This window comes from Globicephala melas, chromosome 3 (genome assembly GCF_963455315.2).
Source record: "Globicephala melas chromosome 3, mGloMel1.2, whole genome shotgun sequence".
In the NCBI taxonomy this organism is placed as follows: Eukaryota; Metazoa; Chordata; class Mammalia; order Artiodactyla; family Delphinidae; genus Globicephala; species Globicephala melas.
The window spans coordinates 67,107,906-67,124,401 of NC_083316.1; positions in this window are offsets into that span (position 1 = coordinate 67,107,906).

The window sequence follows — 16,496 nt, forward strand, 5'->3', positions numbered from 1 at the left end:
AACAAAACTTTGAGAAACTGTATAAATAAAGCCCAAGAGCTAAGTGATAAAGATTCTAAGGTAAGAGGCAGACTTCCAGGACACATGACTTCTAAGGGGGACAGACTTGTTGATCCCCAGACTCTGGAAGAAAACCATCTGGACTATCCCTCTTTAACCTCCTCATCTGTGTTCATCACTAGTTCAACTGAGAAAAACTAGTGACTGATACTGGACATCATGGTGTGTCATGGTACAGAATGTGTAGGAAACTCATTTTACTGTGTGTTTAGTCATTTGATGCTAATTGGGGAGCATTTTAATAAAGCCACAAATACATAAATACCTGTCTAGATATGGTTATTCATAAACATATGAATTGGATGGATCCTACCTGACTATTTTAATTCACAGTTTGCATGAATAGAATAATGTAACAAGGCTTATTTCTTTCTTTCATGCTGCATGCTACATTAGCATCACAGTAGAGGAAAAGGACAAGTAAAAAATGCATTTATGCACTGAGTACTAAGAATAGAAAAAGATATTAAAATAGAGATAACTTTTAAGAAACAAAAGAATTAAAAATTTTGGAAAACACCAGTATGCCATTTATGAAATATTGATTAGAGCCATTTATTAAAAAACTTAGTGTTATTAAAAACTAGGTAATCCTAAAGTCATTCAGAAGAAAATGAGAAAGAAATATAGCATGGAAACATTAGAGAGGAATATGTAAAATATATGCATAATTTAGTTTTTAACAAAAAATGTTAGTAGAGGTAAGCTGCAGAAAGACATTTCTATTTTTTGAAGTACATAAAGAATAAAAGTTGATATTATTCCACAGTTTTCTTTTATTATCCAAAGTCCTATCAAACCAGACTCCCTTATAATTAAGCATTTCTCCAGACCCAAATTACTACTTAAAAGTAGTTAATTGTTCATTGATATTGAACTCTGGGTCAAAAGTATTATGCACTGTTTGAAAGTCAATATGCAAAATGTTTCATAAATCAAGATCCTATATACCAATATTTTGGATTGAGAATAAAGCATATTATCAGTGATGATGCTTTCTATTTGATCAAAATATTCTTATACAGCTCCATATTCATCATTTTGTAAAAACTCAATATTCAAATTCAGAGAAATGGTAAAATAAATGAATTGTCACTTCTCAGGCTTTCTACTATCATAACTATAAAGCAAAAATTTCAAGTAATTTCTTTTAAAATATAGTTTATCACTGTAATTGTATTCATATTAAAACAGACATTAAAAAGATATCAAGGACTTCTGGTTTCCTGTCTGGCATGTAAGAAGCTTGGAAGTTGCTATTCTGTTTCAACAAGTAAAAAGTTGAACAAACTGAAAAATCAACAACTCTTCTTAGATCTCTAAGAGAAGTGAGGTCATAGCACACACCACTCCCCGCCACCGCTCCCCACCCCCAAACTGGAGAGACAGACAGGCAGACGAAGAGATCACAACTTACCAGAACAGAAACACAAGAGTAGAAACCTCTCTGGAAACCAAAGCTGGGTAGGAAACCCTAAACTGTAACTGACTAATGGTTGGAGGCTCAATGTGGACAATGCTGAGAATAAAAGCTCCAGGAGGATCCAGTCACAGGGAAGGCTCCACAATTTTGTGAGTTTTACCCCCATGAACTTGACCTAGTTCTCACAATGAGTATCAGAGAAAAATCCACTCTTGCTTCCAGCAGGGGAGGGAAAAATATTCATTTTGAAAAACATCAGAGCACTCTGTTCTTAACAAGGCTTGCCCTCAGGAGAAACTATTTAACCAGATCCTAACATCCTGGGGTTTTATCAGAGCCTAACTATATTGGAGAATGGGAAATGATCAACTCCAGCCCATTCTAGCTGTCTGGTCCAACCTAAAGGGAAGGGGGGGTAGGTACAGAGAAATGCTTATAAAGTTCACATTCCAGAGGCATAGGCTCACCAAAAGACTGAAACTTAATGCATAATGGTAATACAAGAAGAAGAAGAAATGAGAAAGAAACAGAAGAAATGTTTGAAATAATAATGACTGAGAGTTTCCTCAAATTAATGTAAGACATCAAAATACAGACCCAGGAAACTCAGAGAACATCAAGCATAAATGCCAAAAAAACCACATCTAGGCATATTATTTTAAAATGAAAGAAAATCAAAGATGAAAAAATCCTGGAGAAAAAAACACCTTCCTGTAGAGGAATAAAGATAAAAATTACATCCACCTTCTCCTCAGAAACCACACAAGCAAGAAGAGAGTGGAGTGAAACACTATTAAGAGGAAAAATCTGCCAACCTAGAATTCTGTAACCTAATGAAACTATTCTTCAAAAGTGAAGGAAAAACAAAGACTTCTCCAGACAAACAAAAATTGAATAAATGTGTTGCTAGTAGACCTGTCTTGCAAGAAATGTTAAAAGAAGTTCTTTAGAGAAAAGCAAAATAATACAGGTCAGAAACTCAGAACTATGTAAAGTAAGGAAGAACACTGCAGAAGGAATAAATGGCAGAGAAAGAAAAATTTTATTTTCTTATTCTTAATAGGTTTAAAAGTTAAAAATCCGTTCAAAACAATAATAGCCATAATATATTCAACTGTAATATGCTTATGTATATATTCACTTATGTAGCCTTATGTATAAGTGATATGAATTGCAGCAATGGCACAAGAGACAGGAAGGAGAATTGGGGTTACTTTGTTTTTATAAGGCACTAGCTCTACCCATGAAGCAGTGTAGTGTCATTTGAAAGTGAACTTGAAGTAGTTGTAAATGTATATAGCAAACTCTAGGTCAACAACTAAAAAAATGTATAACTAGTATACTAAGAAAGGAGAGAAAATGGAATAATGAAATGTTCAATTAAAGTTACAAAAGATAAAGAACAAATGGAAAACAGTAACAAACACAGTAGATAGTAATCCAACTGTGTCAGTAATTATTAAATAGTAATGATATAATGTACCAGTTAAAAGACAGACTGTCAGAGTGGATCAAAAAAAAAAAATCCCAACTATATGTCGTCTACAAGAAACTCACTTTAAATATAAAGACACATATTGATCTAAAGCAAAGGGATAGAGAAAGATATTCCATGCTAACACTAATCAAATGAATGCAGGAATAGCTATATTCATTTTAGACACAGCAAACTTCAGAGTAAGTAAAGTTATCTGGGATAGAGAAAGGCATTACATGATAAAAAAAAAAAGGGATCAGCTCTCCAAAACAGAATAATTCTTAATATGTATGCATCTAACTATAGAACAAACTATGTGAGGCAAAAACTGAACTGCAAGAAGAAATAGATGAGTCCACTATTATAGTTAGAGACTTCAACATCTCTCTATCAGAAATTGACACAGCTAGCAGGCACAAAGTCAGTAAGAGCATAGTTGAACTCAACACCATCAATCAACTGAGTATAATGGACATCTATAGAATATTTGATCCAATAACAGCAGAATACACATTCTTCTCAAGCTCACTTGGAACATTCAACAAGATAGACTACATTCTAGGCCATAAAATATTTTTTTTAATTTAAAGACTATAAATCATACAATGTCTGCTCTCATAACACAAGGAAGTTATAGTTGACCCCTGAACAACATGGGTTTGAACTGCACAGGCCCTCATAAAAGGATTTCTTTCACTATATACAAACTATAGCACTACACCATCTGTGGATGGTTGAATGCCGAAGGCCAACTATAAAGTTATACATGAATTTAACTTTGAAGAGAGTTGGGACCTCTAACCCCCACTCTGTTTAAGGGTTAATCATAAACTAGAAAATGGTAACAGAAAAGTAGTTGGAAAATCCCAACGTTTTTGGAGATTAAATAAGAACTTCTCCTTAGCACATGGAACAAAAAAGAAATAAATTTCAAAATACTTTGAACTAAATGAAAATACAAGTTATCAATTTGTGGGATCCAGTGAAAAGCGGTGCTTAAAGGGAAATTTATAATATTAAATGCTTATATTAGGGAAGAAGAAAGGTCTAAAAAAAATTCCTCTAGGGGCTTCCCTGGTGGCACAGTGATTGAGAGTCTGCCTGCTGATGCAGGGTACACAGGTTCGTGTCCCGGTCCAGGAAGATCCCACATGCCACGGAGCGGTTGGGCCCGTGAGCCATGGCCATTGAGCCTGCGTGTCTGGAGACTGTGCTCCACAACAGGAGAAGCCACAACAGTGAGAGGCCCGTGTACTGCAAAAAAACAAAACAAAACAAAACAAAACAAAAATTCCTCTAAGCTTCCACCTTAGAAAACAAGAAGAAGAGCAGATAAAAGGAGATTAAAAAATTAGAGCAGAAACCATTGAAATTAAAAAGAAATCAATAGAGAAAATCAACAAAAAATAAAACTAATACTTTGAAAAGATCAGTAAAATTGATAGGCCTCTACCCATGCTAAATAAGAAAACAGAAGTCACACAAATTACTAATATCAAAAATAAGGGGACAAGACTATAGAGCCTATGGACATTTAGAGAATAGAAAAAGAATACTATAGAGCAACTCTATGTCCACGATTCGATTTGATACATGAATGTAATAGACAAATTCCTTGAAGTACAAAGTCTGTCAAAACTCAAACAAGAAGAAATAAACTCTGAATAGGCCTATAAATACTAAAGAAATTGAATCAATAATTAATAACTTCCCAAGTCAGAAAGTACCTGATGGGTTTGCTGGTAAATTTTATGAAACATTTAAGGAAAACATGCCACTAACACTCTACAATTGTTTTAAGAAGACAGAAGCAGAGATAATACTTCCTAACTCATGCTATGAGGCCAGCATTGCCCTAATACCCAAACTAGTAAAATAGAAGAAAACTATAGATCAATCTCTCATGAACATACATACAAAAAACATGAATAAAACTTTAGCAAATTGAATTCAGCAAGAAAAAAATTAAACACCACAACAAAGAGGGATTTATCCAAATATGCAAGCCTGGTTCAGCTTTTGAAAATCAATTAAAGAAATTCATCACACCAACAGGCTAAACAAGAAATCACCTGATTATATCAATAGTACTATAGAAAGTTTTTGACAAAATTCAACATCCATTCATGCTAAAAATTCTCAGTAAACTAGAAATAGAGAACTTTTCAACTTGATAAAGGCTATCTACAAAAACCTACAGCTAACAATATTTAATGATGAGAAACTAGAAGTTTTCCCATTAAGATCAGAAACAAAGGAAGGATGCCCCTCTCCTAACTCCTTTTCAACATAGAACTGGAAGTCCTAGTTAACACAATAACACAAGAAAAGGGGTCAGAGGGAAGTTATAGAGCTTGAGAAGGAAGAAGTAAAACTGTCTTTATTCACAGATGACATGACTGACTATATTTAGATTATGTCTGAAAGAACAAATAAAACCTCCTGGAAGAAGTGACTGTAGCAAGATTGCAGGATACAAGGTCAATATGCAAAAAGTCATCTCCTTCTTATGTACCAGCAATGAAAAAGTGGGATTTGAAATTAAAAACACAATACCATTTACATTAGCACTCCCCAAAATGAAGTACATATAAATCTAACAAATATGTACAACTTCTACATAAGAAAAAGTAAAAAACTCTGATGAAGGAAGTCAATGAAGTACTGAAGAAATAGACATTCCATGTTCACAGATAGGAAGACTTGGTCTTGTAAATATGTCAGCTCTTCCCAACATTATCTACAGATTCAATTCAATCCCAATCAAAATTCCAACAAGTTACTTCACGGATATCAAAGTGATTCCGAAGTTTATATTAAAAGGCCAAAGACCCAGAAGAGCCACCACAATCCTGAAGGAAAAGAACAACGTTAGAGGACTGCACCTACCTGACTTCAAGACTTAGTATAACACTATAGTAATCAAGACTGTGTGAAATTAGTCAAAGAATAGACAAATATATCGATCAGTAGAACAGAATAGATACCCCAGAAGTCAACTGATATTTGACTAAGAAGAAAAGTCAATAAAAGGAGGCAAAGATAATCTTTTCAACAAATGGTTCTGGAACAACCGATCATCCACATGTAAAAAAATAAATCTAGATGCAGAACTTAAACCCCAAACAAAAAATAAACTACACATGGATCACAGATCTAAAGGTAAAATGCAAATCTGTAAAGCTCCAGAAGATAACATAGGAGAAAACCTAGTTAACCTTGGGTTTGGTGTTTAGATACAACACAACATCACAATCAATGAAAGAAAATACTGATACGCTAAACTTTGTTAAAATTAAAATTTTCTGCTTTAGAAAAGAAAGACTGTCAAGAGAATGGATAGATAAGCCACAGAGTGGGAGAAAACATTTGTAAAAGACATATGATAAAGGACTGTTATCCAAAATATACATAGGACCCTTAAAACTCAACAATAAGAAAAAGAACCCGATTAAATAATAGGCCAAAGACTTTAAAAGACACCTCACCAAAGATATACACAAGGCAACTAAGCATATGAAAATATGTTACACATGTAAAACCAAAAGTATGTTATACATGTTATCAGGAAAACGACATGTAAACAATGAGATACCTCTACTAACCTATTAGAATGGCCATAATCTGGAACACCAACAACACGAAATGCTGGTAAGGATGTGAAGCAACAGGAACACTAATTCACTTCTAGTGGGAATGGAAAAGAGTACATCCACTTTGGAAGACAGTTTGGCAGTTTCTTACAACACTAAACGTACTCATTCCATATGTTCCAGTAAATGAGCCCCTTGGTATTTACCCCAAGGAGTTGACAACTTACGTCCACACAAAAACCTGCACGTGGATATTTATAAATGTATGCAGTATTGCAAAACTTGGAAGCAACCAAGATGTCCGTTAGTAGGTGAACAGATACTAAACTGTGGTACATCCAGACAGTGGAATATAATTCAGCTCTAAAAAATAAACTATCAAGCCATGAAAAATATGGAGGAACCTTAAACGGATATTATTAAGTGAAAGAAGACAAAATGAAAAGGCTACACACTGTATGATTCAAACTATATGATATTCTGGAAAAGGAAAAAATATGAAAACAATAAAAAGAGCAGTCAGTGGTTGCTAGAGGTTGGGGGGAGAGATAAATGAGTAAGTGCAATACAGAGAATTTTTAGGGCACTGAAACTAGTCTGATAACATAATGGTGGATGCATGTCATTATTGGTCCAAACCCATAGAATATACAACACCAAGAGTGAACTCTAAGATTAACTATGGACACTGAGTGATTATGATGTGTTTAATGTAGGTTCATCAATTATAACAAATGTACCTCTCGGGTGGGGGATATTGGAAATGGGGGAGACTATGCATGTGTACAGGCAGTGGGTATGTGGGAAAGCTCTGTATCATCCGCTCAATTTTGCTGTGAACCTAAAACTGCTCTAAAACATAAAGTCTATTTTTTAAAAAGGATATCTAAGTAGTAGCTATAACAAAAAAAAAAGTATTAACTACTTTTCTTTGAGCAGTATGATACATTTCAAACCAATCTGAACTCTATAAAAAAGTAGAAAAATTTATTTTAACTTCAGAAATAAAAGAAATGTAATATGAATGCATATTACAGTGGTGAAAGTATGCCATTTACTAGGGAGCTTTTAATTTCTTAACTCTTACAACCATGGCTAAAAACATAATAGTAAGTGTGTCATTACTAAAATATGAACTATCATCATCAGTCATCAAAAATAAAGTGAGCTATATTATCCAGATAAAACCACATTACTGATCCTTGTTTTCCACTTTGGAATGATGGTGACATTTGTAACATGGATGTAGATTTGTGACTTGAAACATACAGTGATAACTTTTGTCCCACTACACCAGTGAAAAGTTTGTCTGCTTGGGTACCTTTAAAATTTTTCTTTCAAATTTTTTATAGTTACCATAGTGTCTATAATATATATTTTATGTGAAAAATTTTAGACACTTTCAACTTAAAGGTATACTCTTTAACAAAAGTACTTCAGTTATTTTGAAAATATCGTAATTAAATATCACTATTACATTAAATATTTATCTTTATCTCCAATATATATAGCCCATCTCTTATACAATGGGAATTCAACTTACATGTTACAGACTAAATATACAAACCATGTCATGTGAGTTTTATATAATTCTAGATTAAACATTGGAGAACAAGACAGACAATAGCTATGGAAGCATTAAGATAAATTGCTTTTGGGCACCACAATAGGTAAAGGAGAAACTACTGGCCTCCAAGTTCCAAAGTAGTCAGAGGTAATTGTCATGATTGACAAAGAAAACATCTGTACAGTTATTTTTGAAGCTCTCGGGAATTATAATGGGTTTGAATAGAGGTCTGTATATGAATATATTTATAGGTTTAAAAAGCAGAATCCCTACCTCCTTCACTGGGCTAGTTGATATATTCTTTGTTGTGGCAGGACTCATGTTTTAAATTATAAAAAGTGTCCTTGAAGTTGGGATTCAGAAACCTGGATTACAAACAAGTGCTTGGGATCATCAAGTTAACCCATAGTCTGATTACTGATGCTGGTAACGTTTATTGTACAACCATGTCTAGACTTTGGTTTCTGGCATAAATTAACTTCTCATCTCCCTCACTGGTGACTGAACAAAGACAGCAATTTTATGTTCATTTGTCTCATTGTGAAGTTCTTATTTTTATAAAAATATGAAAATTTATTTTCAGAAAAAGAATTAGAAATAATATTGAAGCTATTAGAGAAACCCAATCAATCTTCAATTCAAGGTGGAGTAAGGAATTTCATATTCCCTTGGAAATCTTCTCAGTTTTATAATACTGAGTCTCTAATTCCTTTTGCTGTTAATTTCAGAAGTTTAAACCTGTAAATTAGAATTGCTTGACAAGCCCAACACTCCTAGACAGAGCTCAGCAATGTCTATTTAACTTGGTATAAGTATGGTTCTGGAATGGTTAGGAGACTTTTGTCCTTTCAAACACACCCAGGAACAAGCATTCTTAAGTGAAACATAATGGAATTACTCAAAATTTTTCATCAGGACTAACTAATGCCCAGTTTTACTGTTCTAAATGTTTAAAATGTAAATAATATAGCAAAAACATAGTCAGCTAAGTGGAGTGGAATACTTTAATAATCTATACATTTCTAACCAAAAAATATACTTCTTAGATAGTAGATACAGTAGTATGAACACACTTTAGGGACATGACAACAAGCTATGAAATGTGAAAATCCAGATAGATATGTTGCATTTTTCATTCTGAATGGAAAGCTTAGTTTAAAGACAAAGGAAAGTGAACAATGTAAGACCCAGAATAAGCAAGAGGTCTGGAACAACCATGGAGGATAATAAAGGAGCACACACAACTGAAAGGAAGAGGAGGGACTCTTAAATTACTTCTGGTAGCCAGACCACCAGAATTCACCAGATTCTTCCATCATGATCAATATACTGATTGACTCAGGGCTTGTTTAAGCACCTATATTTGGGTATCTAAAACAAACAAGTAAAAATGGAATTATTTCCTTTAAATATTCTATTTGTAAACAGTGCCCTCCCAGGATGCCTTTTGATGACAAGGAGATTGTGTGTGTTTGTGTGTGTGTGTGTGTGTGTGTAAAATGTATAGAAATCTATGCTTCATGTTAAATTATACATTTTGACTGGAATACCCTGTTCTGTCTCAATAGAGCGCAAGTGATGAGTAAGAAAATAATTGGTTTCCTAACTATGACCTACCAGCAATAGATGACCTTCCAATCTTAGTTTAATACATTAAATGTAGATTTTAAGATTAGTTCAAATATTATTTTATCCAGCGTCCTCAGTTCCTAAGTCCAAATGAATATCTCAAACAAAAGCATTAGATGCAGAGACATATCTCTGTGGAGTAGAGGAGGAAGGCAAAATTTTTCGTACCTATTCTGCTTACATAGAGACTATGTAATTCCTATTCCAAAATCTTTGAAGAGTAGCTATACTTTGGATCTTTCAAGGTAAATGCAGTATGCTTACCAGGGAAGTCACTAAAGTAGAAATTGGAAAGGTGATCAGCATAGAGAAAGGCTGGCATTTTAACCAGTTGAGAATTCCAGTATATAAACTTATAGGCCACACTAATTGATTAAAGTGTTTAGAAAGACCAACTGGCTGGTAATGACTGCAGAAAATTGGTGGCTAGAAAGAGGATGCACATGTATATCAGATCATGGTTCACTTCTCTGGGCAAAAGCATGAGATTTAGGGTCCCTATCTATCTTTCCAGAACTATAAAAAATCTCCCATGGTAACATCAGTTTTAAATTTTTGTTCCTATGGCAAGCTATTCTGTATGTGAATATACATAGGTTTTCAAAGATTAAAAACATCCAATGAAAAGGGAGATCGTTGGAAAGATTACCAAGTTTACCTTGACCTATGGGGCACCCTCACAGAATTTTCATGTCCAGGCTTCCTCTGATTTAAGATACCTTTCACAGGTAAGGACCTTGCAAATGGGGTTTCTATTTCTCCACAGAACAGCCTCTAAATTTCCTGGGAACTCCAGCAAGTTAATCTCTGCTGTTGCTGCTTTGTAGTAGGCTTCTCAAGTACTAGATAGGTAATCTAGGATGATTCATTCTCCTCCAGCTCTCACACATTCTGTTTGTGATGAATGTTCAAGAAATGCACTGATGCTCTGCTCAGAAAGCATCACAGTCAAATTAGATTGTCTAGAGCTGGAAAGCAATTTTTGCCAGTAAGATATAGGCTGACATAAATGAGGTGAAAGACAAAATGAAGATACGCATGTTTTCTGTTTGAGGTGTATATTAACAATTTTGATGTAGTGTTTTCTTTGCACGGCTTTAAAAATGGACTTTTTAATGGTTTTAATCTAAGTTAAGGTTGGGAGGAGCTAAGGCAGATAAAAACAAAACATTTGAGTAATTGAGTAATATTCAGACAAGGCCAAGCAATGAATAAAGTGGTGAAATTCAATCAGATCTATGAAGAAGTAGAATAAATCTTTAAGGCTTTCCTTATTAATATTCATTTACACAGACTACACCAAGTACTTTGTATGTTTATGTGTCTGCATATCTATCAAATGCCTAAAGTCCACTAGTTCATCTCCATAAAACTAAAACTAGTTAATCTCTATAAGATATAAACCATTAAGTAATTCCTCCTTCAACTTTAAATTCTTTTCATTAATTTTCAGGCAGCTATTTGTATTAGTTCCCAATAGTATATGTGTTTGTGATCCTGGGAACGTAGTAAGATGTTTACATTGCCATTCCTGTTTAAGGTTTGTTTATTAAACATTTAGTATGTGAGTGTAATGTGAAGATTTAAGGACAAAAGTAACTGAAACAGAAATGGAGCCTAACATTTAAGGAGCTATAAACAAAAAGGGGGTCTGAAAAAAGTAACAGCAGAGCAACAGTGCAACGGAGAGCTTAAAAAAAGAATGTATAGAGAGAACCTCCCCAGAAAGCACCTTGTAATTTCTTAAAAAAGTGAGATTTATACCTGGGGAATTAAAATAATTAATATTATTATTATATTTAAATATTATTTGAACATTCTGATACTTCCTAATGATTTAAAAAACCACTCAAATGAGATCTGTACAATTCTTCAAATGAATGCTCTATAAATGTTTATCTATCAATATACCTCAACTGACATGTCAAATTTTGGATTGTGTTTCGAATTTAGGTTAGAAAGAGGAAGGCTTTTTGAGGGAACTGAACATCCTTAATTTTGAGTTAAAACCATTAGGAAAGATTCCATTCCACCTTTTCTTATATCAAGGATTATTCCTTTAATGCTAATAACTCTTGTGATTTAAACAATCAAGTATGGGATTTGCTGCATATTGGGTCACCTTATCTCAAAACCTTATTCTTTTTGTTGATAAACTTTGTACTGCTGTCAAGATACCATTTAAGATTAATACCAAAATTAATTCAAAAGATTACATACTGCTATATTTACTTTCTTCACTAAAGGGAAATGTCTTCTTTCATGTGAAGGGGTAATTCCACAAAGCATTATATATTGCTTGCTAATGGAGACCTGGGAGGAAGCTGTTTTATCCTGGAATTTGAAAATAAATCTCAGTTTATGGCATTAAAAAGAGGTTTTTTTTTTCTTGCTATCATTCCACAATAGTTCATTACTGTAAAATAATTAAGTGAAATATCTATTTGAATTAAAGCAGATTAATATTGCTTAGTTTGAATTGTAAACAAATTTCTTGATTTTAAGAAACAATATGGGTAAATAAAAAAGATAATGGACACTTCATTCAGATAAAAGGGGTAGGTCACTCCCCAACACTTCTCACCCCTTAATTTACCTAAATTTGTATTGAATTCAATGGTTGAAACCTCTGTGAAGATCCTCAGTATGTTTGCATATGTGTTCACATAAATGAGTAAAAGAAATAAGTATATCTCTTTTCAACTCAGTTTCATTAGTTAACATTGGCTTATTATATTGATGTCCCAGATATGTTTTTGATTATACTTTCACATTATCATCACACTTCAGACTCAAATAAGAAATGGTTTCCCGATTCAACAGTTTCCTAGTTTCCTAGAGATATATATATACACACATACACACACATACACACATATGTGTATGTATGTGTACCTATATGAAGCCTCATATATGAATTCATATATAATTACAATTATACTCAAAAGCATAATTGTTTCCTCAGAAAAGTGTCTAAATTGATAAAAAGAAGTTTTTTTCTGCAATAGTTCATTATAAACCCATATGAAATCATATGGGTTTTGCAGAAAGATTAGATATGGCTTTTCTCTCAAAGTGTAGAGTAATGCATCATACCAATGGAAAAAAGAGATAAGGTCTCCCTTAATCTAATTTCTCATTTCAGGAAACCTATATGGAATTAACAGTTTATGCATCAATTACCCACTCAGGTTACAGACTATTGCCATAATCCCAGAAAGTCCTCACATGCTCTTTTTCAGTCAATCACCACAGCCTCCACTCACTAGACAATCACTGTCTTGTTTTCTATTAGCATGGATTTCTTTCGCTTCTTCTAGAATTTCATGTAAATAGAACTGTACGCTGTACTGACTTCTCTTGTCAACATAATGCAGTTGACTATCCATCTTTGTTGTATGTATCAGTTGCTTACTTCTGTTTATTGTTAAGAAGTATTCAATTACATGACAAGTTACAAATTGGTTGATCCTTCTCCTGTTAGTGGACATTTTGATTGTTTTCTGTTTTTAGCTAATAAAGCTGCTGTGAACTTTCTTATGTAAAAGTTTTTCATTTCTCTTGGATAAATAATGAGTGCAATTGCTGGGTCATAGTTATATGTTGACACAAAGAAAATTATACAGAGTGGTATCTTGTGGTTTTAATTTCCATTTTCTTGATGAATAATTATGCTGAGACCCTTTTCACGTGCTTATCAGCCATTTGTACGTGTCTTTTTAAAACAACCTCTTTAGGAGCACTTCAAGATGGCAGAGGAGTAAGACGTGGAGATCACCTTCCTCCCCACAAATACATGAAAAATACACCTACATGTGGAACAACTCCTACAGAACACCTACCGAACGCTGGCAGAAGACCTCAGACTTCCCGAAAGGCAAGAAAATCCCCAAGTACCTGGGTAGGGCAAAAGAAAAAAGAATAAACAGAGACAAAAGAATAGGGACAGGACCTGCACCTCTGGAAGGGAGCTATGAAGGAGGAAAAGTTTCCATACACTAGGGAGCCACTTCACTGGCAGGGATAGGGGTGTGGGCAGGGGGGAAGCCTCGGAGCCATGGAGGAGAGCGCAGCAACAGGGGTGCAGAGGGCAAAGTGGAGAAATTCCCGTATAGAGGATTGGTGCCAACCAGCACTCACCAACCTGAGAGGCTTGTCTGCTCACCCGCTGGGTTGGGCAGGGGCTGGGAGCTGAGGCTCAGGCTTCAGAGCTCAGAGCCCAGGGAGAAGACTGGGGTTGGCTGTATGAAGACAGCTTGAAAGGGTCTAGTGCATCATAGCTAGCCAGGAGGGAGTCCGGGAAAAAGTCTGGACCTGCCGAAGAGGCAAGAGACCATTGTTTCAGGGTGTGCCAAAAGAAGGGATTCCTTCCCCATGTGCCACAAAAGGCAGAGTACCGCCTAAGCAAGCTCCACAGATGGGCGCAAGCTGCGGCTATCAGCTCAGACCCCAGAGACGGGCATGAAATGCTAACGCTGCTGCCACTGCCAACAAGCATCTGTGTGCAAGCACAGGTCACTACCAGCCACCCCCGCCACTGCCCCCAGGAGCTTGTGCAGCCTGCCACTGCCGGGATCCAGAGATCCAGGGAGAACTTCCCTGGGAGAACACACGGTGCACCTCAGGCTGTTACAATGTCATGCTGGCCTCTGCTGCTGCAGGCTCACCTGCATTCCAATTATGACTACTGTACGCCTCCCATTCTCCAGCCTGAGTGAGCAAGAGAGTACTAATCAGCCACTGCTTTAACCACCTCCTGTCAGGGCAGGGACAAACGCCTGAGGGTGACCTACATGCAGATGCGGGGCCAAAATCAAAGCTGAATCCCAGGAGCTGTGTGAACAAAGAAGAGAAAGGGAAATTTCTCTGTGCAGCATCAGGAGCAGAAGATTAAATCACCACAATCAACTTGATGAAGCCTGCATCTCTGGAATACCTAAATAGACAACAAATGTTCCCAAAATTGAGGCAGTGGACTTTGGGAGCAACTGTAGACTTGCGGTTTGCTTTCTGTGACTGATTTGTTTCTGATTTTTATGTTTATCTTAGTTTAGCTTCTAGTGTTTGTTATCACTGGTGGATTTATTTATTGGTTTGGTTGCTATCTTATTTATTTATTAATTATCATTTTTATTTAATTAATATTATTATTTTCCTCTTTTTTCTTCCTTTTCTTCTGAGCAGTGTGGCTGGCAGGGTCTTAGTGCTCTGGCTGGGTGTCAGGCCTGAGCCTCCAAGGTAGGAGCGCCAATCCAGGACACTGGACCACCAGAGACCTCCTGGCCCAACATAATATCAATCGGCAAGTGCTCTCCCAGAGATCTCCGTCTCAACACTAAGAGTCAGCTCTACCCAATGGCCAGCAAGCTCCAGGGCTGGATGCCCCATGGAAAACAACTAGCAAGACAGGAACACAACCCAACGCATTAGCAGAGAGGCTGCCTAAAGTCATACTAAGTTCACAGACACCACCGAATGCGGTTCTGCCCACCAGAAAGACAAGATCTAGCCTCATCCACCAGAACACAGGCACCAGTCTCCTCCACCAGGAAGCCTACACAACCCACTGAATCAACCTCATCCACCCCACTGGGGACAGACACCAAAAACAACAGGAACTACAAACCTGCAGCCTGCAAAAAGGAAACCCCAAACACAGTAAGTTAAACAAAATGAGAAGACGGAGAAATATGCAGCAGATGAAGGAGCAAGGTGAAAACCCACCAGACCAAAAAAATGAAGAGGAAATAGGCAGTCTACCTGAAAAAGATTTCAGAGTAATGACAGTAAAGATGATCCAAAATCTTGTAAACAGAATGGAGAAAATACAAGAAAGGTTTAACAAAGACCTAGAAGAACGAAAGAGCAGATAAACAATGATGAATAACACAATAAATGAAATTAAAAATTCTCTACAAGGAATCAATAGCAGAATAACTGAGGCAGAAGAATGGATAAGTGACCTGGAAGATACAAGAGTGGAAATAACTGCCACAGAGCAGAATAAAGAAAAAAGAATGAAAAGAATTGAGGACAGTCTCAGAGACGTCTGGGACAACATTAAATGCACTAACACTCGAATAATAGGTGTCCCAGAAGAAGAGGAGAATAAGAAAGGTATGGAGAAAATATTTGAAGAGATTATAGTTGAAAACTTCCCTAACATGGGAAAGGAAACCGTCAATCAGGTCCAGGAAGCACATAGAGTCCCATACAGGATAAATCCAAGAAGAAACATGCCAAGACACATGTTATTCAAACTATCAAAAATTAAATACAAAGAAAACATGTTAAAAGCAGCAAGGGAAAAGCAACAAATAACATACAAGAAAATCCCTGTAACTTTAACAGCTGATCTTTCAGCAGGAATTATGCAAGCCAGAAGGGAGTGGCAGGACATATGTAAAGTGATGAAAGGGAAAAATATACAACCAAGATTACTCTACCCAGCAAGTACATCATTCAGATTTGATGGAGAAATTAAAACATTTACAGACAAGCAAAAGCTAAGAGAATTCAGCACCACCAAAACCAGCTTTACAACAAATGCTAAAGGAACTTCTCTAGGCAGGAAACATAAGAGAAGGAAGAGACTTACAAAAACAAACCCAAAACAATTAAGAAAATGGTAATAAGAACACATATAATCGATGATTACCTTAAATGTAAATGGATTAAATGCTCCAACCAAAAAACATAGACTGGCTGAATGGATACAATAATAAGACCCAAAATATGCTGTCTACA